Below are 22,426 nucleotides of genomic sequence, written 5' to 3'. Positions count from 1 at the left end.
GGAAACCAGCTCGCCCGCCCAGCAACCAATCCTGTTCTTTTAGCGAGCATGGCCGCTATCTTGTACACGTTCGAAAAGCCGACGTTCGATTTCTCCTCGCGCGATTGTCCAGGCTGCGCCGATATCGCGGCCTAGGCCAATCTAGTCCAATCGCATGAGGCGAAATCGAACGTTAGCTTTTCGAACGTGTACAAGATAGCGGCCCATATCTGTATTGCCGCCGGGACGACTGTAATAAAATGGGAACGAACCTTCGACTCGTCATTTGAAAGCGACAATGCCAAGCGTCCGGACGGTAGACAGCGAATCGTCTCCCTTTACCTCCACGGTGTGCAACAACGTGCCATTGCAAAGGAACTGGGTCGACCACTGTCGACAATTAACAGAATTTGCAAGGCATACCGTGTTGAGGGAAGGCTCAGTAACTTACCCCGTGGGCACAGACAGCAGGTGAAAAGCAAGGAAGAAGACGAGCTCATTGTCGCCTCTGCAGCAGACAAACCCAATATTGCTGCTCGTGAGATAAAGGATACTTTTCAGTTGGGTGCCAGCATGTCGACTACAGTAAAAGCTCGTTAATTCGAAATCGCTTAATTCGAACCGCCGGTTAATTCGAACTGATGCCCGGGTCCCTGCAAAGCCCTATGTATATCAATGGGCCGGAACGCCCGATAATTTGAACGTACCGGTACTCACGTCGGTTAATTCGAACTAGGAGCCGGCAGCCGACATTGCTTCTCGTAAATAGAAGTCGCCTCGTAACGAGTACAATGCATTGAAATTCTTTTTTTTAATATGCACAGCGACGAGAATAAATAAGCCAGCGCGCATTTTTGCACGCACGAGGCGAGCCACCAATTTCCTTGCTGGAGCCTCCGGTGTTGTTGTTGTTGCGACTGAGGGAAGGATGAAAAGGAAAGTGCACGGGCCTGCCGATTGGCTCAGGCCGAGCCATCACCGCTGCCGCGTGCAGATAGAGGAGAGTTCAAAGATAAGAGGAAAGAAACAAAAGAAAAGACGCGCGTCGCAACAACCGCGTACGCCGCAGCGGACGCTGGCCGATGCTCCGGAGCAAGCAGTTTCAGGTTTTCGTTGCGCTGTGGCGGCTGCGATCGGTGGAATGCACGAGTAGTCTTTTCTTGTCGCATGAGCTTGCTCGTTTGTGTGGTATCTCGCCGCTGACGTCTCATCGACTGTGCCGATCATGGCGAGCCGTGGAAAGTACTCGGCAAAGGATTTAAAGACTAAAGTTGAAATATTGCAGGCGGTTGAACGTGGTCTCTTAACGAAGACAGCGATTGCCGAGAAGTATGGCATCAAAAAAAGCACGTTGTCTACCTACATCAAGAACAAGGACTCTATCATCGATGCTTACCAAATGGAGATTGAGCCCTCGCGGAAAAGACTACGGACGTCGGCTCACCCCGAGATGGAGACTGCTGTCATTACGTGGATAAAGGATGTTCGCAGCAGGAATATTCCATAAGTGGACCCATAATTGCTGCGAAGGCAGCGGACTTCGCCAACCAAATGGGCATCAGCGACTTCAATGCATCGGAAGGCTGGTTATCACGTTTTAAGGCCCGCCACGGGCTGACGTTTAAGAACGTCTGCAGAGAGGCAGCCGCAGTCGACAAAGAAACCTGCGAAAATTGGGTCTCAGGTGAATTGAAGGAATATCTTGCCGATTACCCGCTCAGCGATGTTTTCAATGCTGATGAAACCGCACTTTATTTTAAGTTGCTCCCAAACAAGACTGTGAGCTATAAAGGTAATACGTGCTCGGGCGGAAAGCGCAGCAAGGAAAGAATTACCGTGCTAGTGTGCGCGAATGTGACGGGCACGGAACGGTGCCGCTTGCTCGTGATAGGCAAAGCAGCGAAGCCTCGTTGCTTTAAAGGCGTGAAGACTCTCCCTGTTGAGTACACTTCGAACAAGAAGTCGTGGATGACGCGAGCAATCTTCACGGACTGGTTGCGCACACTAGACAGAAAGTTCGCGGCACAGAATAGTAGAAATATTCTTTTGTTCATCGACAACTGTTCGGCGCATTGTGACATCAATGGACTGAAGGCGATCCGTCTGGCATTTTCGCCAAAAAACACTACTGCTGTGCTGCAGCCCATGGACCTCGGGATTATTAAAAATCTAAAGACTCTGTACAGGCGCCACCTCCTAGAACGGATTCTTCTATGCATGGAAAGCGGGAAGCCGTATGATGTCAACCTGCTCGGAGCTTGCCACATGCTGGCAACATCGTGGAACGCCGTCAAGGCAGACACTATCGCTAACTGTTTCCGCAAGTGTGGCTTCAGTGAAACCACAGAAGCCTGCTGCACAGCCGACTTTGATGTTCAAGTGGATCAAGATGATGGCTCCATCGTGCTCGACCCTGCCTACGCTGTTTTATCGGAGGGTGTGGACTTCGAGAGCTTTGTCGACGTAGACAACGGCGTGGAGACAACGGGGCCTTTAACTGACGCCGAGATTATCGAGGCTGCGTCCAGTTCAGCAGCACGACTCACGCGCGGCGAGCATGCCTGACAGCGACGACGAGTTCGACAAAGAGGACGATCCGTTGCCTCCTCCGAGCGCATGTGAAGCAGCATCGGGACTCGATCTGGCTGCGCGCTATTTCTCCACCGATGAGAATTCGGATGCTGCGCTGGAGATGTTGGCCAAGTTGCAGACAATGCTTCTCGAGTCGCGGCGAAGAAAGCGCAAACAAATGCAAATCACCGATTATTTTTCATGTTGATATGCTTCGATCATTATTCTTTTGTTAATAAACATGTTTTTGAAGCATAAATAGTGTCATATTTCATCATTAAGCCTGACGCTCACGTGGGTACATTTATCATTAGTTCCAGGCGCATAAATTGATTGGATATCTTTATTTCCTTTGGTGTTTGGACTCGCATGATTTTAATACCCGCAATCGCCGACCTCAAAGAGTAGTAGTGCGTATTCCTCGATGACGATCCCAGATATGGCTATTTTGGCTTCGGCCCTAGCAGCCAAATGCAATGTCCATATTTTTTTTTATTTTTTTTATTTTTTGCCGCCCGCTCGTTAATTCAAACTCCGCTTAATTCGAACAATTTTTCAGTCCCCCACGAGTTCGAATTAACAAGCTTTTACTGTATTAGACGTCGCCTGCACGAGGCTACTCTGCGAAACCGAGTAGCGTCGCAGTAGAAACCAGTAGCGTCGGTTTTGTGTTTCGTGAGCCATGCTTCACGCAGCTTCTTGTCCTGCGGCTACGTGTGAATAAGGCTGACACCGGGCTCCGTTGCGTACGTTCGGTACTGCAGCACTGAGCAGTAGCCTACCATGTTGCGCGCCTTCAAAGGCAGCCACCACCTATTCTAGTGCTTTCAAGCGTTGTAAAGGAGACACTCGAAGCGGGAAAATCTCACCACTAAATGAGGACCACAGCGTACAAGGGAATTTAAACTCTCGTTTTCAGCTCGCTTCGGCGCTCTCGAAGCAGCCACGTGATCCCTAACAGTGTGTCACGCCGACGGTGGCGCCAGCTTTTCCAGTGGTGGAGCTCGAGGCAAATATCCGATCGCGGTGAGTCAGCATGTTTTGTGTATAGCAACTCGGCTAGCAGGCACTGATCTATGAAAGGTGCAATAAATGCCCTTGTGATTGTTTGCACTACTGTGTTGTCGTTCCTTTGTCCCAAGAGTACGTGTGAGAATCCCACAATAGTTACCCTGAATAAAGTGTTTTCTTTTTTCAATGGCGTACGGAGAAAATACCAACCTTTTTTTATTCGACAACTGTGCCATGATACATAAGTTGAGAATGGGTGAAAGGATTGCAGGTGGTAAAAAGTCATGGAGTGATGTCCAGTTTCCTTTATGTAGTCCGCGCACATTTCACTTTTCAAGGACAAATACTGCGGAAGGTAGCAACGTTGCACGCTGTTGTAAGTGTAATGAACCTCCTGTCTTAATTCCCACGAACCGGCCCACGTTTATTCTTCGCATCGCAGACGGACGGTGATAACATGGCGATGACGGAAGCAAAATCAAAGCGCTCGCTTCATCCACGCGGGCCCGAGCCGCTGCTGCCAGCGAAACCGCGCTGCGCGAGTTTCCGTACGCAGAAAGAATGATTGTGGCACTCCAGTGGCCAAACGCAACAACAAACGTCAAATAAAACAGAAGAAAAAGTATTGCAAACCGGATAGGCGTGCCTATGCTTCCTGTCGACAGGCTGAGGCATAAGCTGGGCCAGAGGCCGCGCTTTGCGCGGTTCGCATTTCATTTGACGCTGATAATACGTATTACTTTGCAGGCGCCTAAGGATCAGGCTTTCTTCTCTGTCGAGTTTAGGGTGAGGTGGAGGGTACACTCGACGCTCGAGCCTGTAATGTTGCAATATGGCCGAATAGTTGGTGGGTACGGCCTCCGCCTCTTCTGTCGCGGGTCCGAGAGCGCGTGGGGAGAGGGGAGCCCGGCTGAGGTTCTCGCGGGCAGCGGCGTGGGCCGCTTCGTTCCCCTCTAGTCCCTCGTGTCCGGGTACCCACGTTACGCAGGTGTACGGGAGCAGAGTGCTTCGTCTTTTTTAGTATCTTGAGTGCATCGGCCGAGATGCGGCCTCTCAAAAAGTTTCTGCAGGTGGCCTGAGAGTCGGTGAATATAACCGCTGCGTCTGTACATGTGGTGGTAGCGAGAGCGATTGCCGCTTCTTCAGCCGTTTCCGGGTTGCATGCCTTGATGGTTGCCGATGCTAGCTCGGAGCCTTGGGAGTCTACGACGCTGACAGCGTACGCGTTTCGATGCGGATACTTGGCCGCGTCGGTGTACGGGGCATTCGGGTAATGCTTGAAACTTCATTTGATGGCGTTGGCTCTAGCTTGTCTTCTACTCTTGATATATGGGGTGCACGTTGCGCGGGACACGTGCGATGCAAATGCACTCTTGAACGTCCGGTGATATTCGCTCTTTCTTGTCCGTGTCTGCGACATACTTCTTGTTGTAGTTTAGGTGTCTGAGTACTCACAAACAAACGTGCTGTGAAAAAAAATTTTATTGCTGCCCTGTAGGTCACGATGTTACGATCACCATGCATAGGGACTGTGAAAGGAGTGTAGGATCCCGTCAGGATGTTTATTGCTTTTTTTTTGTACACACGATTTAGCACTGTGCGCTGCTTTGATTTGCACACAGCCACACTGCTATTATTTTCTCATGTAAATGCAGCATGAGAGTTATTTTATGAAGCCGACGCACTAAATCGCGCATTCAACTGTATTTGCTTGTAACAGAAACATATCAGTACATTGTTGTGCAACAATGTGGTCCACTAGCATTTCCGCTTACTGAAAAGTTATGACCTGAAATTTAGAGGCAGCAAAAATTTCTTATTTTAATACAATAGTTAATGATCTGAGTTAAAGAAATTTTTGACGTTATTTTAACAATTCCTAAAAGTATCTAAACACTGCTGGTTGGTTGTTTATAACATATTGTGTAATGTATAAGCTATACAGGATCTGCCACTACAGGTTCCAGTCATATACCACGCCGACACCACATACACGCTGCCCGTCTTCATGGACGACTTGCACGTCGCTCACACCAGTCAGTCCACCTTCTGAATCAGCTGTGGGGATGCTTATAATTTGATTTCCCACGTAGCCTTCGTCATGTAGCGCCCAGCCTCGATGTGCCTGACGAACGGTCGAAGTGTTCGAGGACAGATACCGCCAAATGCCGTCGCTCGTTACGGAGCACTTCGAGAAGTCCCATGTGCGCTAACGGTAGGGGTATATTGTCTTCTTCAATCATTACTCGCACACTGATTGAAATCGATTCAATAAAGCACTGAAACGATGCAGAAAGTAGGTTGTATCGATACACGGAGCACGAAGTGCAAGCTAGCCTAGACCTTACTTTCCAACCAAATGGCGTGGCGCAAGGTTCTGTGTCTTCCCTCCAGGTGACGCTCACAATTTTGGAAGTGTCAATTATCGGGAATCCAGAAAGTCGGCCGCAGACTTCACTACTACATCACTGGCAACTCCTACAGCCCATGACACGGCGTCAAAGACAATTTGTTGCGATTCCTCCCTCTTACTCAAGCCAGCATTACAGCGACTTTTGTTCCCTTTCAAGAAAATTACAGCTAATTTCCCTGATAGAAGCACAAATTCCCCGAGCTTTCCCAGAGTATTTCCACACTACTCAACATCCCTGAGAATTCCCGGTTGGTAGACACCATGGTATGCCTTGCTGGTAGTTCTTGGGGTCACAATATCCCAGCTTTCGCACTGTCGTTTCACCTTTCACTGTAAGCACAATGTAATTTTCCACAAAGGCATCATGTCCACCTAACATACATCATTTGTTGTACATGTACATTGCGCCTATAATGTAGTATCTGCGTGAGACTATATGTGCTGCCAAACCTGCCCACTAACTGACACACACCTTTTTTTTTCTGCTAGCATAAAGTTGATCATCACGCTGCGTTGGGCTGATTGCTGACGACGCATTAAATTTAGTGGCCGCCTTGTCAGGCATTCACTTCTGCCTTTTGGCAGTTTGTATGCTTTTATCATTATTTATTTATTCATAAATTGCCCTGCAGCGCCCATAGTTTGGGCGTTAGAGCAGGGGGGGGTTACAACATGGAATAAAATACATTTTCACTTGCACAGTGCACCTGCTTTTCATTCAGCCTGTTCCAATGGTTAACTGGTCGGATAAAAATGAGTTAGCATCAAGGAGGTTAAAGAAAATTGCTGGAGTGGAGGGGTCGCCCGTCAAGTGAAGGCGCCGCGACGCCATCTTGCGGGGGCCAGAAAACGAGCCATTCTCGGCAGCGCGCGCCCAGTGTGTGGATGTGTTGGTGCATGTGTACACGAAGAAGTGCTGCTTATTCACATGCACAGCACATAACACGACTGGAAGAAGCATGGTTGGATCATGCGTGGCTTACGGTTGCACAAACCGTGTGAAGATAATGCCAGGAGTCACATTTCACAAGTAAGTTGCGCAAGTGAAAGCTGATACTGACCCGTCGTGCTGCCGTGCTCCTTGCATTGCGGTGCACATGTGAGCGCCCAAAGGCACGGCCTTAACCGTTAATGTCTTTACTGCTAGGTTTCCAAAGGATGCTGAGGGGCGTACACTTTGGGAACGTGCTGTTCGTCGTGAGGGCTGGAAAGTAAAAGACGGAGACCGCTTGTGTTCGGTTCATTTTACTCCCGAATGCTTTGACCGGACCGGAAAAAGGACGCGGCTGCGTCCAGGCACAGTGCCGGCAGTGTTTCCCGCATTCCTGGAGCGACTACAGGCGCCGGTAAGCATGATGAATGCTCAAGACAGTTGCTGCTTTGTATTAAAACACAGTGGGCTGTCGGAGCTGGGCGTGAATATTATTACTCTAGGGGATGCATGTTGACCGTTAGTGAACTTGTGCCTCGGCTCTTTGTGCTTCATGCGAAGATCCCGATAGTTGTCCGGTGTCGTTAGCCTATGTGTTTCAGGTCATTGTATCTTGCCGTGCATGGTGTTACTGATGCCAAGGTATGTTAGCGTGCGGGTGTTTCTCGAAAAGTTGATGTGCAAGCAGTACAGTCGTAGACAAAAGTTTGCGGTATGCGGATTCGCGAAAAAAAAAATATTTTTGCGTTGCGTTCCTAGTCAGCCGATATTTTTCCAGTTAATAGAGAATGCATGTTCCCTCATGATTCAGTGTTTTTCACTGACCTGCTTTGCCCCCATCGCGGGAACGTTTGTACATGAAAGTGCAAAAGAGTTCTTCAGAGGCATATGCTGCATCGCAAGCAGTTACTGACCAACTTCTGAATACGCTTCAGAAGCAGTGTATCGACTCTAGAGCTTAAGGTTTCAGAATGTGATTTCTGTTGGCATCACAGTAAAACTGTTTTCTTTATGTAGTCATTGCCTACAAGGTACTTGTCAGTGACACTGCATGTTAGCACTATCCTTCCCATTTAACTCCGATTGCATTTAACAAGGCTGCAGATTTGCATTGCCTTGAAGTAGAATGACGCAGCGGTGGCGTAGAGGTAGAACACCCGCCTCGCGTGCAAGAGGTCCGTGGTTCAAATCCCGGTGCCGGCAATTTTCCACCGGATTTAAAAAAAAAAAAATCCGCGTGTTGATAAAATTGCACAAACAGGCCTGGAGTGTGGCCTGATCCCGGTGACCAGAACCGGTAACGCATTCCCTCACCAGAGCAGGATTGGCCACCCTGGTGCAGTACTTGGCCACAACCTCCTATGAACACAACAATCAAACCCCGGCCCTCAGTCCCCAGCAGCTGCGAAGCAACTGACCACGGCGGCGGTCAGACCTGCGACGCAGCAGAGGGTGCTAAGAATCACTGGCTCCGGACAGGCCGCCATTGGAATATGAACCTGGCAACGTTTAACGCTAGAACGTTATCTAGTGAGGCGAGTCTAGCAGTGCTATTGGAGGAATTAGAGGGCAGTAAATGGGATATAATAGGGCTCAGTGAAGTTAGGAGGCCAAAAGAAGCATATACAGTGCTAAATAGCGGGCACGTCCTGTGCTACCGGGGCTTAGCGGAGAGAAGAGAACTAGGAGTCGGATTCCTGGTTAATAAGAATATAGCTGGTAACATACAGGAATTCTATAGCATTAACGAGAGGGTGGCAGGTCTTGTTGTGAAACTTAATAAGAGGTACAAAATGAAGATTGTACAGGTCTATGCCCCTACATCCAGTCATGATGACCAGGAAGTCGAAAGCTTCTATGAAGACGTAGAATCGGCGATGGGCAGAGTGAAAACTAAATACACTATACTAATGGGCGACTTTAATGCCAAGGTAGGCAAGAAGCAGGCTGGAGACAAGGCAGTGGGTGAATATGGCATAGGCACTAGGAATAGCAGGGGAGAGTTATTAGTAGTAGAGTTTGCGGAAAAGAATAATATGAGGATAATGAATACCTTCTTCCGCAAGCGGGATAGCCGAAAGTGGGCGTGGAGGAGCCCGAACAGCGAGACTAGAAATGAAATAGACTTCATACTCTGCGCTAACCCTGGCATCATGCAAGATGTGGACGTGCTCGGCAAGGTGCGCTGCAGTGACCACAGGATGGTAAGAACTCGAATTAGCCTAGACCTGAGGAGGGAACGGAAGAAACTGGTACATAAGAAGCCGATCAATGAGTTAGCCGTAAGAGGGAAAATAGAGGAATTCCAGATCAGGCTACAGAACAGGTATTCAGCTTTAACTCAGGAAGAGGACCTTAGTGTTGAAGCAATAAACGACAATCTTGTGGGCATCATTAAGGAGTGTGCAATGGAAGTCGGTGGTAACTCCGTTAGGCAGGATACCAGTAAACTATCGCAGGAGACGAAAGATCTGATCAAGAAACGCCAATGTATGAAAGCATCTAACCCTACAGCTAGAATAGAACTTGCAGAACTTTCGAAGTTAATCAACAAGCGTAAGACAGCTGACATAAGGAAGTATAATATGGATAGAATTGAACATGCTCTCAGGAACGGAGGAAGCCTAAAAACAGTGAAGAAGAAACTAGGAATTGGCAAGAATCAGATGTATGCGTTAAGAGACAAAGCCAGCAATATCATTACTAATATGGATGAGATAGTTCAAGTGGCTGAGGAGTTCTATAGAGATTTATACAGTACCAGTGGCATCCACGACGATAATGGAAGAGAAAATAGTCTAGAGGAATTCGAAATCCCGAAGGTAACGCCGGAAGAAGTAAAGAAAGCCTTAGGAGATATGCAAAGGGGGAAGGCAGCTGGGGAGGATCAGGTAACAGCAGATTTGTTGAAGGATGGTGGACAGATTGTTCTAGAGAAACTGGCCACCATGTATACGCAATGCCTCATGACCTCGAGCGTACCGGAATCTTGGAAGAACGCTAACATAATCCTAATCCATAAGAAAGGGGACGCCAAAGACTTGAAAAATTATAGACCGATCAGCTTACTGTCCGTTGCCTACAAAGTATTTACTAAGGTAATTGCAAATAGAATCAGGAACACCTTAGACTTCTGTCAACCAAAGGACCAGGCAGGATTCCGTAAAGGCTACTCAACAATAGACCATATTCACACTATCAATCAAGTGATAGAGAAATGTGCACAATATAACCAACCCTTATATATAGCTTTCATTGATTACGAGAAAGCGTTTGATTCAGTCGAAACCTCAGCAGTCATGGAGGCATTACGGAATCAGGGTGTAGATGAGCCATATGTAAAAATACTGGAAGATATCTATAGCGGCTCCACAGCCACCGTAGTCCTCCATAAAGCAAGCAACAAAATCCCAATAAAGAAAGGCGTCAGGCAGGGAGATACGATATCTCCAATGCTATTCACAGCGTGTTTACAGGAGGTATTCAGAGACCTGGATTGGGAAGAATTGGGGATAAAAATTAATGGAGAATACCTTAGTAACTTGCAATTCGCTGATGATATTGCCTTGCTTAGTAACTCAGGGGACCAATTGCAATGCATGCTCACTGACCTGGAGAGGCAAAGCAGAAGAGTGGGTCTAAAAATTAATCTGCAAAAAACTAAAGTAATGCTTAACAGTCTCGGGAGAGAACAGCAATTTAGAATAGGCAGCGAGGCACTGGAAGTCGTAAGGGAATACATCTACTTAGGGCAGGTAGTGACGGCGGATCCGGATCATGAGACGGAAATAATCCGAAGAATAAGAATGGGCTGGGGTGCGTTTGGCAGGCATTCTCAGATCATGAACAGCAGGTTGCCATTATCCCTCAAGAGAAAAGTATATAACAGCTGTGTCTTACAAGTACTCACCTACGGGGCAGAAACCTGGAGGCTTACTAAAAGGGTTCTACTCAAATTGAGGACGACACAACGAGCTATGGAAAGAAGAATGATAGGTGTAACGTTAAGGGATAAGAAAAGAGTAGATTGGGTGAGGGAGCAAACGCGAGTTAATGACATCTTAGTTGAAATCAAGAAAAAGAAATGGGCATGGGCAGGACATGTAATGAGGAGGGAAGATAACCGATGGTCATTAAGGGTTACGGACTGGATCCCAAGGGAAGGGAAGCGTAGCAGGGGGCGGCAGAAAGTTAGGTGGGCAGATGAGATTAAGAAGTTTGCAGGGATGGCATGGCCACAATTAGTACATGACCGGGGTTGTTGGAGAAGTATGGGAGAGGCCTTTGCCCTGCAGTGGGCGTAACCAGGCTGATGATGATGATGATGATGATGATGAAGTAGAATAAAGCGAAATTTCATATTCCAGGTTAAAAGGAAACGGCCACCACCAAAGTCCCGAGACCCTCCATGCAATGAGGATGAGAAAGAACCGGCAGCACCTGATGATGATGAAGAGGCTGCTCTACCTTCGCCTAGCAAGGAATGGTTTAAGGGTAGATTATATGCCTCTGAAGAAGAAACAGTGCACCTAAAGAAAAAGATCAAAGTTCTGCAGCAAACCAAACGAAGATTACAGAAAAGAAATGAGACAGCCCTGGAAATTATATGAACAATCAAAGAAAGAAAACTTCTATCTGATGAAGGGGCTGAAGTATTTGGCGCCGCATTCTCGAGTGACATACAACTCCTGTACAGAGCAGGAGTCGAAAAGAAAGGGAAATTCCCTCCAGCATTGCGCACATTTGCCCTCACACTGCATTTTTACTCACCAGCAGCTTACGAATACGTCCGATCAAAGTTCAATAATGCTCTACCATCGCAACGCACACTCCGCGAGTGGTATCGATCCGTTGATGGATGACCCGGCTTCACAGCTGAAGCATTCTCTTTTCTAGAGAATCTTGTGCGAACCAGATCTGAAGTCCTCTACTGTGCACTCATTGTAGACGATATGGCGCTACGAAAGCATGTTGAGTTGGTCAGTGACAGAGTGGTAGGGTATGTCGATTTCGGCACGGGTTTCGAAGATGACAGCGTTCCTGAAGCAAGGAATGTTTGTGTCTATGTGCTCGTTGGAGTTAACATGCAGCTTAAGATACCTGTAGGGTATTTTCTGATTGACTCTCTCACAGGCTCGGAAAGAGCTGAACTCACAAAACAGTGAATTGAAAAATTGTCTTCTGTTGGGGTTGAGGTCATCTCTCTGACATTTAATGGGGCATCATCTAATTTTAGCATGGCTGCAAGTTTGGGCGCTACGCTTCGCCTTGGTGGTGAGCACTTTTCCACATGCTTTGAAGGCCCTAATGGTTCTTCAAAAAAAGTACATATCATGTTAGACGCATGCCATATGATCAAGCTAATCAGAAACTCGTTAGCAACTGTGAGCCATCTTGTCGATGATGAAGGGCAGTTTGTGAAGTGGGCTTATATAAAAGCTCTAGACGCCTTGCAGCGGGAGGAAGGCCTGAGGCTGGGCAATAAGCTAACAAGAACGCACCTCGAGTGGGCGAAACAAAAAATTAAGGTCCGTCTGGCCGTCCAAGCGCTGAGTGTTTCGGTCGTCGACGCTCTAGACTTTTGTGAGCAGGTACTGAAGTTCCCGCAGTTCAGAGGTGCCGCTGCTACAGCTAGATTTGTGAGGTTGTTCGACCATTTGTTTGACATTCTGAATTCCAGGAATCCCTTGGCGAAATCCTACAAGGCGCCTTTGAGAACTCAAAACGAATCCTGTTGGAAGGCATTTTTTTTCCGATGCTCAAGCGTATATTGGCACTCTCAAGGACCCAGCAGGACGGCCTGTTCTAGAAGGTGTTAAGAAAACAGGATTTCTGGGCTTTCTAATATGCATGCAAAGCACCGAGAACATTTTTGATGAGCTTATTCATAGAGGCCCTTTGAAGTACTTGCTGACTCACAAGATGAGCCAAGATCATGCAAAGACCTTTTTTGGCTGCATCAGAGGGCGAGGCGGCTTGAATAATAATCCGACAGCAGCCCAGTTTATGGCTTCCTACAAGCGTCTTTTTGTGCAGACGGAGGTGAAGTCCTCCGAATCTGGAAACTGTTCACAAGACGTGTCTGTCTTGGGCGCGTCTGTTATTGCATCTCAGGACAGTGCAACTACAGCTGTCACTGTGATTCAAAGGTGTTCCATACTACAAGCTGAGGACCATGACTACACGCATCGAGTTGACTACCCTGAAAGCCTCTCTCCATTTGTGAGTTCAGTGGTACCCTACATTGCAGGGTTTGTCGCTCGAAAAGTTGCTGCAAAAAGTACCTGTGATCAGTGTATTACAGCTGTTTATGCTGAAGAACAACCAGTGCTGGTGAAACAAAAGAACCGAGGTAGGCTTGCGTCACCTTCAAAGGATGTGATCTCACTTTGTGAAATGGCAGAGAAGGGGCTCCGTCGGTTGCAAGCAGAATCTGCAAGCATTCAGACAGTTCATTTGAAAACAAAGCACCTAGTACTGGAAGTGTTGAGCTTGTCGCCAAAGAAAAATTGGTTTTTTCAGTTGAATCAGCATCTCATGGACTGCGATCCATTGGACAATCATGTCTACAGCCTGTGCAAAGATGTAGTGGAGCTGTACATTAAAATCAGGATTCATCACATAACAAAAGAGAGGAATAGGTGTATTACAAAGGACAAAGTGAGATCTGTACTTTCAAGGCTGATCATATTTAAGAATCAATGAAAATTCAGTATGTAGCATCAGTCATGGCATTAACAGTGAATAGTACCACTGTTTGTATTTGCAAAACAAATGTTTGTAACGAGGTTGTGTCATTTGGATGTGTGGCTTCATGCAAGCCATGCATAACTGTGCATTCTGAAGGGGTAATGATGTGCTGTTTAGTCTCCAGCACAGTATAGCACTTCACAAATTCTACTACTTTCTTTTGTTTTGCTATTTGCGAGTGTGTTATATTAATTTGCTATTAAATCATGTCTTGCCTTCTTTCAGCCAACAAACACTATATGTTTACCAAAATACAAATGATTTGATCTTCGAATTTCATGTTGCTGGTGATGTTCTGTAACCTCATTGTGTAACCCACCAGAATTAATGTTAGTCCTTCGATCCTTTGCTCTTTATGTGTTAGCTGGACACAAACACTACGAACTTAATGGTATCTGTTGCTTTGATGAATATAAGTTCCCTGTATCAGTGTGATAGTCAGGTTTCTTATTTAATGCAGTATATGTTTTTATTTTCAATAGCACTGGAAGTTCTGTTTCTGATTTTGCCTTCTCAAAATGCTGCATTTATTAGTCACTTAGATTTGTTGCATGCATTGCTATTTCTTGTGCTTTGAATTGCATTTCTTTATGAAAACTTTCAAGATTCTTCAATTTCTACATTTCAAGAGAGTGCATAAAGATGAATAAACGCTAATTACTGTACGAATTCGTTTTTACTTTACGGCCTGTAAAACATGCTGCAGTGGGTCTTGGCTAAGACATCTCCTGATCCCCAGGTCATGGGCTCTATCCCGGTTGCAGCAGCCGCATATTGGTGCCGATGAAACGGAAAAACGCCCTTATACTCGGATATTAGTGAGCGTCAAAAAAATCCAGGTGGTCGAAATCGATCCCCAGACCTCCAATACAGCTCGCCTCATAGCCCACAGTGTTTCATTGGAACTTTAAAATCCGTTAAACAAATAAAAACCGCTGGAAAAGGCAGAGAACAGCGCTGCGAAGCGCTTGGCAAGCCGCTTCTGCCCCCCGCAAGATGGCTGCTGCCGGCTTCACCTGAGCCCATTGGCCAGTATAGGAGACCTCCACTCCAGCAGTTTTTATATAACCTCCTTGGTTAGCATACGTGTTTGTCTAAGTGGCAGAGTACTCCAGGATTTTGCAATCACGATCAGTATGCTTCGAGTTGTAACGAGGTTTCCCGAGGTAGATTTCACTGTTAAATCCAGCATTGTTATAGTAGATCAAATATAAACATTTTAATCTAAGTTTATTGCTTTATCATTTTACAGGTTTTGTGTACAGATATTTCACCCACCATTGCTAAACTGAATACATCTTTTTTTCTGTTATTTGTATTTGTTATTTCTGTTATTGGTAGCTTTAAGTAGAGCCACCTCGTAGAATGGTAACATAGCAGTCATGCAGCATATGTTCCTATTTTTTTTTTAATTTCCCAGGTGACCACATGAACGAGTATGACCTCTGGGTGGCCGATCAGAGTACCACTGGGACCTGGCAGGAGGCCACAATTACAACAGTAATTTCACACATAATTCTTAAACAGTGTACCTCATCACTATCATTTAATGTACCCTTAAGGGCCTTTTACAAGGCATTACATAAGGGGCGGGGGGTAAGAAATACCAAAGGACATGTCATAACATGCATGTAATATTTGACAGAACAGCTGAACAAATTAATGTGAAACAAGATAATATAGTTGCTGTCAATGGTATCATGGGTAGTAATAACATTTATAGAAGATATTAAAGAATCAGATACTGAGAAGAATAAAAATAATGTTGAATAATAAATGTATCAACAAAATTACAGGCAATGAGATGCAAAGCGCATTCAATGAGGAACAAAATTACAATCATTCTTTAAACCCGACACTATATACATGTTAGTAAAAAGAAAGTGAGAGGCATACATGCTTTTATTGAAAGACTAGTTAGTATGAGGATCAAACAAAAGCTGATGATAACGACACTCTAAATTTAGCTGCGTCATGCTGGAGAATGACAGCTGCAGGTAGACTGCTCCGCTCTTAATTAGCTGGCGGGAGGAAAGATTTGTTAAGTGCAAGTGTAGAGCCATGAAGAATGTTGGACGCTTGTTGGACCATTGTCACTGCTGATGAAAAATATAGTATGAAGTCTTGCCCACATTGAAGTTTGTGTGCAGGCATGCTATGGGCTGTTTTCTCTCCAGTTCTCATCACATATACTGACAATAAAACTTCCATTTCTGCAGGTGGCCCTAGGAAAGGCTCCAGCTGTCACCGTGCTGAAGCTGGTACACCAAGGGATGCCATCAAACTGGTCCCACGCTGAGGTTCTTCTGTTGATTGCATGCTACCAGCATCACATGTTAGATTTTCGTGACAGGAAGAAACAGAGAACAGATATTTGGATTCAAATACGCACAGACATGCGGGAGCGTGGCCATCTGAGAACAGCCTCTGATTGTGAGACAAAATTTAAAGGGCTAAGAAGAACCTATGATAAACATCGGCAACACAAGCGGAAGGGATAGGAAGGAGTGGCCCTTCTACAGGGAGATGAGGAACCTGTCTTCAAGAGCAGAGTACCAAGCATCAATTTCATCAAGTATGCCTACGCAGCCCTCCACATCAGCCACGTCACCTGTTGGCATACAGCTCTTGGGACTGGCTCAGGAAACTCGTGGAGCCACTGGTGATAACACTGGTAGTTTTTCTGATGAGCGTTCCTCCCAACACAATGTGGCACAAGTTGCTGCCAAGGCAAAACGACGTAAAACACCAGCAACTTTGTTGCGAGACATCCTGAGCAACGTGGAGGCATGGCAGGATGAAGAACGCCAACGTTACAAGCAGCAACTGAACATGCTAAAGCGCATTGCGGCGAGCACCAGTTAAGATGTTTATTAATTAAATCAGTTATTTTCTGGACTTAATTAAAAACAGGAACACAATTTGTTTTTTTTTTGCGGCTTGTGTTACTGCCAGCAGCCTAGGTGTGACTGTGGAATGCACACTCAGAATATACATTCGACGATATTGTTTTGCTACGGTTAATGACAAGCTTTTTACAAAGTGTGCAGAGCATATGCTGTAAACCTTATAAATTATTTCTAAATTCTATATTTTTAAAACAAGAAATGTGGTTTTAGGAATGACTGAATTTGAATCTAAAATAGAAACAAGTTCATTCCAGTAAACTGCTGATTAATAAGTAGGCATTACCAGCACTTCCAAGTGGGTCGTCACTTGTGTCTGATCGGTATTCAGGTGGGATTATACGGGTGCCAAAAATCTCAATTTGTTTAAATGGACAACAGGCTTTGTTCTGCTGATCTGGTTGCCTTTTCTTTTTGTGCCTTGCAATGGTTTCTACATTGTCTTTTCATGCTAGAGAATACTTTCATTTGCATACTTGGCAGCTTGCCATTTGTTCAACTTTGAAAAAAAATTTTTTTTTGGGGGGGGGGAGGGGGGCTTTGTGTCGAAATAGACTTGTGCTGAAGTTTTTACGTGTGACACAACCCCCTCTACCTTTCTGTTGCAGTAGACTTTTCTTGGTGGTTGCTGTCTTTGACATTTATAATGCTTTCACACCTGGTTTATTGACTAGCCTGCTCTTTTTTTTTCTTTTTGCAGCCTCAAAACAATCAGCTTGCTGTTTGCTCTGGTTCAAATAGTTCTGTGCTGAAATTGCTTGCTTGTGGCATTGCATTGCATTGAAGTATACATATATATATATATATATATATATAGGTATTGACATACATAGTTGCCGTGTGGGTCCAACATTCTAGGAGTTCATTTTTTTAGAGCACCTTTTGCTCGTTGCTTCAACAGAAAGCCTTCTGGGAACGAAAGTGCTTTCTATGCAGTACCTTATACTAATATTGTATTTCTTGTAAGGAAATGAAGAATTTTATACAGACTAATCACCTGTTCCCATGTATGTTGCTGCACATCTCAATGGAAACACATGAAAGAGCAATGCTATTTGAAGTACAAACACTAGTCACATGCACAAAGCAGTGCCATTTGTGTTCATATTGCCTTAAGACAGAGGTGCAAGTCTTTCATTGAATTTTATTTCTTGTGCACTTAGGTGGCCATTATTTCTGTAACGCTGCCTCAGTCCGACAGACAGTGCATAGGCCGAGTCACAAAGAATATGGAAGTTTGCCAGTAACTTTTCTACTAGCCTGCCCAGGCATGATGCACTGAACACCTTGGCATTGTGCAGAGCCTGCGTGCACATGGGTGAATGCCATGTAGCTATCACAGTGCCCCTGCAGGATGATTGAGTGAAACTCTTTCCTTTTGTAATAAGCATCCTGCTCGTTCTCTGCGGCTTTGATAGCGATATGGCAACCGTCCACAGCACCGACAACTCCAGGAAACCACCACTTTCGGTAGAATTCATGGGCTACATCCTGCAGTGACAAAGGCCACTGGATAAAGTCTGGTGCTGCGCGTACCCAAAGTTCAATGATGTTAACAACGTAGTGCAGCAGGCCCTTGTTGACCCTAAAACTGTCGGCAACACCTCGGAAGGACTCTCGGTTGCCAAGCAACCACAGAGCCATTAACACCTTTGTATGGAGAGGTATCCTTGGTGTCCTTTCTATAGCGAGTCTCTCCTGCGTGATCTGCAGCAGGACCTTGAAGCCAACAGCTAGCACAGTTTTGATTATGATTGCTAGCTTGTGCTTAGTGCACTTAGCGTCAATAAGACCGATGCAGTGAGCACTGATATCCCTAGTAGACTAGTTACAACATATTAAAGGGGTGGAGACATCAAAATTTTCGTTCATGTGTTTGTTGATTCAAACGTTGCGTCATGCTTCAGGGAGCACTACACACAGTGGGATTCATATATACCCGATAAATATTTTAATAATAGCATTATTATACCGAGCGATTTCGGTTTCGGTTTCTGGGCTCCGGGGGATGCTATGACGTCACAGAGGAGGAAACGCAACATGGCTTGGTCACGTGGGCCACAAAATATAGTGACGTAAAACTATGCTGCGTCGTCTGCTCGCGCATACGCGTGCTCTGCAAGCAGAGGTCAACAACTGGCGATTCGAAGTGCATGTTGCGATTATTATAATTATTCTGAAGAGTGACAACAACGGTAAGAAAACATTGCGGCTTGTGAGAGTCGGTGATTCATTCCGAAGCATCGTTTAGCTTTGAGTGAACCGGAAAAGGCCTAGCGACGATATTGGCAGCACCGAATGATCAGAGGCGGTGAAGCTGCCGTCGGTGTCAGAGTGACCACTCCTCGGTCGCTGATTGGCCGCTTTGCCATACAGCTGCCGCACAAATGGGTCCCGGGCCCGTCCTCTTTACGGCAAGGAAATCTCGCCGTTCGCGAGCAAAACCGCCGTCGCACGGGTGCCCGCGAACGGCAAACAGCGTGTGGCGAGTTCCCGTGCCGGTAACGTGGACAAGCCCTCACATTGAGAAAGGCCAAGCGAATGAGAGACCGCTCCGAGCTGCCGAACTATGCGACTATGCGAGGAGAGAAGCGGACAACACGAACGCCGCATATCCTGGTCCCTTTCGGAGTCGGCCGGCTAGTGTACACTCAAACGTGTGAAGGCCCGTCCGCACGGCAACTCGCTGCACGCAATTTGCCGTTCGCGGGCCGCCGTGCGGCGTTCATGTTGTCCACTGCTCTCCTCTTGCATCCGTGTCTGCAAGCCTTCTTTGCATTAAGAAAGGATTTCTACACTCTAAGAACAGCTTACACCCTTTGGCTTGCCCCTTCTGCCACACAAAAATAATCGTCATCTGCCTTGATGCGTTTCCTTTCTTTATCGCTGCGAGCCCAGAACTTTCCAGTAACGAATGGCACGCGCGTTATCAGCATAGAACAGTTTACACCCTTTGGAGTGCCCCTTCTGATAACGCGCGTGCCGTTCGTCACTGGAAAGTTCCGGGCTTGCAGCGATAAAGAAAGGAAACGCATCAAGGCAGATGACGATTATTCTTGTGTGGCAGAAGGGGCAAGCCAAAGGGTGTAAACTGTTCTTAGAGTGTATATGCCTGTAGCTCGGTCATAGTGGAGGCTATGCTCGGTCACTCGGCTCAGCAGCCTCAGCAGGCTCCGTAATCGGCATTTCATCGCTACTCATCATACGTCACGTTTTTGTGCTAGTGTGCTATGACGTCAATATTTTCGTTCCTCCTCTGTGACGTAATAACTACCGCGCTAGCGATGGGTCTCGACTACGAGAAGGAGTTTTTAATGACTTTTTGGAGCTGAATTATAATTATTTTGAAATGTTTGCAGCGTCCAATACCTCGTTCTGGGTGTCCTTGCATACAGAAGCAGCCTACAACATGCTTTTTATAGCCTCAAAATTTGGTGTCCCAACCCCTTTAAATCTGATACATTAACTTGATCCTCGTGAAACACATGCAGTGTTGTGTACAGCGACCTTCTGCAAAAATAATCCACAGAATGTCGATGACTGCAAGGCAGAGTTACGGGGGGCAGTTACGGGGGGCAGATTAAACCGTGTGTTGTTTCAAACTGATAGGACTACTTACCTCAAAAGTGCTTCTGTCCATCCTGAAGTGCTCCTCGAATTGTGTGTCCAGGTATCTGGGCACAACTGCACCGACAACTCCAGGACTGGGCACAACAGTCTTGTTGTGATGTTTGGCACAACGTTGTTGATGACATGATGCTGGATGCCTCGGATCATACAGATTTCTGTCCTCTTGCGATCTGCAATGAATTTCGATGAAGGTGAAATGCAAAAACGCCCTTGTGCTTGTGTTGTAATGCACGTTAAAGAACCCCAGGTGGTCAAACTTAATCCGGAGCCCTCCACTACAGCGTGCCTCATAATCAGAACTGGTTTTGGCACGTAAAACCCCAGAAAGAAGCAGAAGAAGATCTGCAATGGAGTCAGGAGTCAGCATACCACGGAGCAGAAATAAATCCTCTGATAGGGTACATCTGAACAGCACAAACAGCTTGCATTGCACACGTAAGCGCTGCTGCTGCTGCCTCCGTCGCCGCGCGTCAAGTTCTTCTACCTCTTCATCGTATAACAAGAACTGCAGGAGTACGGTCGGCGGGGCCATTTTCGAAAAGCGCGCGAAGTGCAATAGCCGATGCGGAAGCAACATAAAATTCGCCAGACAGTGCATTAGTGCACCCGAAAGCAGTAGGCGAAAATCGCTGTAAGCTAAGCTCCAAAGGTGTCACACTCAAGTGCACTCGAGCACGCTCCTTTGGAGTTCGGAGCGCGCTAACTTACCGCACCAGAAGAAGCGTTTGATTCAGACGTGCTGTGCAACGGCTCCGCCGATTCTTGGCCGGAGCCACGGAGAACTTCACGGTACAGCACCAAATCTGTTACGATCTGATCAAGCAAGTCACCCGGTGCACGTGGACATCAATTTCACCCAGGTGGGCCAATTTTCGGCAATTTTAGAGCAGTTTTTCACTCCGCCATGTGGGCGACGCCGTTCAACATGACAGCGACGTGGAGACTGCTCCACGAGGCAACATGGATGCCTCTACGCTAACCCAGCATGGCTACGACCTGAACGCGATGTCCTGGACGACGGTTCCGATGACCAAGGAGCGCAATTCTGCGATTCCTTCGAATATTCGAAGCCAAGCCCTCCTCAACACGGCCGCTTGCCGCTTGCAAGAGAAAGCCAAGATGGTGGCGCCCGCCGCCACCTTGGCCTCCGGCATCCCCGCCGGCAAGACACAGTGTCCCGCCTCGTGCGCTGCGGGAAGCAAGGGCAAGGTCGTCACGAAGTGGAAGCCTCGCCCGCTACTAAAACCCAACCCGGACGACTGCATGATCGTTATAAAGTCACGTGAACATATTTCCTTGCACAAAGCCTTCTCCGAGAATCGCTATGGGACTGCTTTCAAGGCTTACCTCGGGTCCAAGCAGGCGGAGACCGCATTGATTCTTCACTCGAGAGAACAAAATCTGATTATGATCCACACCCGGACCTCGCGATGGCAGATCGAGTGATCGGGGATTTTTCTGCAAACACCGAACGGAGAGCGGTACCGCTCCATGGATACCTATGGCAAGATGGTGGAAACATTTGCCACGATGTCTTCGTGGTGTGCAAACTCGGACACGACGGAGACACTTCAGCAAAAAGTGCGTTGGAGAGCAGGCACCATTGTTGAGGTGAGAAAATTTGGCACATCGAACAAAGCGCATGTTACCTTCGCCAGAAAGGACAAACCACGTTTTGTTCACTATGACAACATGGTGGTGCCCGTCCAACCCTACTACCGTACAATCCCGGCTTGCAGCAAGTGTGGGACCGTCGGCCATAGGATGGACGCATGCCGAAACTTGAGACATGACACTTGCGGCCTGCGCAGGCAACAGATTCCACTCGTGGAGGGGGTGCAGGCCCCTCACAAATGCGTGCCCAAGTGTTCAGTGTGCGGTGGTGGACACGCCACAAACTCCCACGAGTGTACTGCAAAGTTCTGCAACTCTACGATGGCTGCCCAAAATGGCAGCCAAGAAAAAACGACGCCATCTTGAGCTTCCCGATGAGTCACCGCACCGGGACGTCACCAAGACCGGCAAGCCAGCTTCCCCTGCCGGAGGAGCCGGGAAGCAGCCGACGACTCCACCGCCACCACACGGCGGAACCGGGAAACAGTCGACGGTGCCACCACACGGCGAGGTCGGGGCCTGGGCCAACGACGTAAAAAACGGAAAACAGGTGAGCGGTGCGGGCAGGGCTGCTTCCTCCCCTTCCTCTACTCCACCTGCGGCATGCAGCGCCGAACAAAA

At 47.0% G+C, this 22,426-nt stretch overlaps 1 pseudogene; it reads left to right on the top strand.

Moving 5' to 3' along the window:
* The first annotated feature begins 11,857 nt into the window (after positions 1 to 11,857).
* Positions 11,858 to 16,612, top strand: LOC142588701 (uncharacterized; annotated as a pseudogene).
* Positions 16,613 to 22,426: the final 5,814 nt, after the last annotated feature.

This window comes from Dermacentor variabilis, chromosome 7 (assembly GCF_050947875.1).
Source record: "Dermacentor variabilis isolate Ectoservices chromosome 7, ASM5094787v1, whole genome shotgun sequence".
In the NCBI taxonomy this organism is placed as follows: Eukaryota; Metazoa; Arthropoda; class Arachnida; order Ixodida; family Ixodidae; genus Dermacentor; species Dermacentor variabilis.
The sequence above is the reverse complement of the archived record's forward strand: the minus strand, read 5'-3'. Positions and strand labels throughout refer to the sequence as shown.